Consider the following 3,934-nt stretch of genomic DNA (forward strand, 5'->3'; position numbering starts at 1 on the left):
AATTTGTCCCTATTCAGTGTAGATCATCTATAGAGGATCCTTAACTATTAGGATTGTAACAATGGATAATCATAACGTATCTATATCATGGTACATATAGAGCGTTCTATATAACTAAGAGTTTATTCAATTCCAAGTTCTATAGTGGTTCAATGAGGAATTAATAAGTTGAGAATTTACTTGGTGAATTCTAGATCTACTTATTGAAAGCTCGGTTATATAGGCCCATGGTCCCCTCACTAGTTGAGATAATACTGCTTGCAGACCCAATTAATTGATTTTAATTAATCAACTATAATTCTAAAATTAGACTATGTCTTATTTAAGAATTTTCACTAAGCAAGGGCTTAATTGTGAAGAAAAGAGGTTTTGGGGTCAATTTGTTAATTAAGAGATTTTGTATGGTCTAATTAATAAATTACATAAATGACAATTTTATTTGATAATTAATTATAATTATTAAATAAATAGTTTTTACATTTATAAGGTTGAATTGAAAAATATGGTATTATTGAAAAGAATAATAAGTGGTTGAAAAAAAGTGGCAAAATTGTAACAAGAAAGTGGTTCACTTTAGTGTACGGAACTTAAGTTTATTTTGCCCAGTATTTTATTCTTTTTTAATCCTTATAATTCAACCCTAAGCCCTAGTTGAAACACTATAAAAGGAACATGATGCTCTCATCTCATCCAATTAGCACTATGTCAGATTGATGCCTTCAACCAAATCAAACCTAGTTTTCATTCTCTGACAACTAGTTGATGAGAGAGTTCCTTCCTTAGTGATTTCTCACCTCCTTCATTGTTCTTCCATATTCAAAACCTTGGGTGAATGAGTGGCATGCCCACACATAGCAAAGTCAAGTACTCAATCATAGTGAGTAAGACGGTGGTAGCCAAACCCGAAGGAGAGAAAGAGATCCAGGTTCAGATCTTGATAATGCTCTACTACATAAAGGAATCAAGGGCTAGAGATCTTGAACGGAAGGAGTCATATTATTCCGCTGTAATTAATGTAAGGTTTTCTTAAACCCTTATGTGTTTATTTTCATTGTTTTAGAGAATTCATATTTACATACTTGTTAGTAAATCTAGATCCTGGTAAAATATTCCCAACACTTTCTCCTTGTGATCCAGCATCAAGGACTTGAAGCTCTGAAGACCGTATCAAGACATGGTCCAGACCTATCACCGAGGGATGACCTAGCTTGTTCAATGGTCGTCCATCGATATCATAACCAATAATCAACAAAAACTCTAGAAAACAAAAAACCAAAAGACAAATCATCAAGAGGCAAAATTCACATTTTACCCTTACTTCAAGCTTAATTTATCTTTCACCTGTGCACAACGCTTAGTAAAATGGCCATAACTCTCTCAATTGTTATCCAAATGACGTGACTCAAGTGGCCAATTATAACTATTTTCAAAGCAAATATAAGTATGTCTCACACCGCCATAATTTTGAAGTTTTGAGCCTCAAAATTGATTCACAAGCTAGTGTAGGATTTCCCAGCAAATTTTATGCAAAATTTCTATTATTTTATAGTAATTTAATTGGACTTCCTTCCCTATAAAAGGAGAGCTCCCCTAGCTCATTACTCATACTTTTCATTCTCTCTACAAGGTCAGAACTTCTCTCTCTTTACACTTTCTCTCTCTAGAAATTGTGAAGTGAAGCTAGACTTAGTCATTTTTTCCTAAGTTCTCTTGTAAGGCAATTAACTTTTTGTAATAATGAAAGCTTTAAGTAACGTAGCTCTATTACCATCACGATATGGGGAGTGAACTACTATAAATTTTGGTGTTCTCTCTTTAGTTATTATTTTTTCCGTTTGTCGCTATCGTTTATCAGATGATACGGAGTTGACTATTTTTTAGCATCAACAAAGAAGCTTGGCAATTGACTGAGCTGTCAATTACTGGATTGAGGGATGTCCAAACTGGAAAGAGTTTGAGTTTGATAAAAATTTTGCAACAGTTTCTAGTTTGCGGCCTCTACTTCTTTCTCGTTGCTCGGCCTGCTGAAGAAATAGTTAGAGAATTGCCTTTTATCACCTTGCGAGGAACTCAATTTCCCAAGCATCCCCTTCAGATGAATCAGTAGTCATCAATCTATATGAGACTACTCTCTTCCGAGGAGTCATAGATTGGGACTTTGTCACATTCAGAGTGGAATCTAGGGGTGTTCATAAAAACCGATAAACCGAAACCGACCATCAAACCGACTAGACCGTAATTGAATTTTTAGTTCCACATCATCACCGAATTTGGTGGTAGGTTTCGGTTTTTGAAACAAAAAAATAGTTAAACCAAAAAACCTCCAAAACTGCCAAAAACCGCAATAAATAGCCCAAAACTGCCTAAAACTGCCAAAAAGCTGCCAAACCAAAAACCGCCAAAAACCGTACGGTCGATTTTATACGATTATAATTACTAAACGGTCGGTTACAGTTTTTTGTAAAATAAAAACTGTAACCGACCGGTCGTTTATAAAATTGTAAAAACCGACCATAACCGACCGATTTTCACCCCTAGTAGAATCACAGATGTTCATTTGCCTGCGATGCCTTGGCTTCCAAGGTTAGTTATTGGAGAGAGATAAGAAGCCTTTAATAAAATTGACTAATTCTTTAATGTTGATGCTAAAAAATAGCTCTACAGTAAATTTGTATTTCAACTTTGAATTTTTTACACCCAGATCGACCTGTACATAAAGAGTAACTCTGCTAGGTTACATAATTTCGCCTAACTACTGAAGATTTCTTCCTTCGTCTCCTATTCTTGAATTGGATGAATATATTTGGAATGTATTCCAATAGAGTTTCAACTAGTTTGGTGTGATCAAGAATCCATAGTCATTTTTGAACAATGGGGTCTCCTATTTATAGGCAGGATCAAATGTGGAATCGCTTTCTTCCTTTATTCTGACTAATTTGTGGGAGCTTGCCCTTCATATTTCCTCAAGTTCTTCCTTTCTGCTTTGCTATTTAAGTTTCATTTCCCTTGTTATCCAAGCTCTGATATTCCCTTTAAGCTCTAAACCGCTACTCAACTTTCTTATTAAATAAAACGGTATGTTATAAGTTATCCATGCCACATCATCTTGTTAATTCTCATGTAGCTATAAGAATAAATTATTTTTATACCCTTGAATTATTTTTATCCTTACATTATATATAAATTGCAATATTCGCTCTCTCCTTTATAATATACTAGATAGATGTTACGTGTCAAGCCACGTATATTTAGTTTTATTTTAGGTTTTAATTATGATTTTTTTTCAAATGTTCTAAAACAAATAATGCTCAATATAAAGTGATACTTGTAAAAAGAATAATAATAATTTGAAGACAAAAGAATGTATAATTGTGTAAAAAAAAATGTGTAATGTGTAATATATAATTTTGTATAACTGAAAAAATGAAAAAAAAATTAATATATTGTGTAAAATTTTAAAAAATAAAAAATTAATGTTAATAAAATATATTAAAAACAATTAGACTAAATAGTCATATAACTAATCAATATAACTCAATTCACAATCCACATTCTTAGTATCATAAAATATATATAGAAGTTATAAGAAAATACAATCTTGATACCATCTAATAATTTTTATTTTCCTTTTTTCCTTTTGACTAGAGACTCGAAAAGATACATAAATATATACACTTGTATGTTCTATATTCAAGCTTTGTATAGGCTTACATGCATTCCTTTAGTACTTCACCACTTATTTCCCTTAATTAAGGGGCATCAATCTAAATCAATCAAAAATAAATATATAAATACAAATCAAGTCATCTTTTGTTTTTCATACAATGTAAACTCTAAATTTTTATTTCTTTCAATGACAAAGGCATTATTGCGATTTTAAAAAAGTTCTTCCAAAAAATATATTCGTTTAGTTATATATGAAGGGACTGTTAGA

This window comes from Cannabis sativa, chromosome 2, assembly GCF_029168945.1.
Source record: "Cannabis sativa cultivar Pink pepper isolate KNU-18-1 chromosome 2, ASM2916894v1, whole genome shotgun sequence".
Taxonomy (NCBI): Eukaryota; Viridiplantae; Streptophyta; class Magnoliopsida; order Rosales; family Cannabaceae; genus Cannabis; species Cannabis sativa.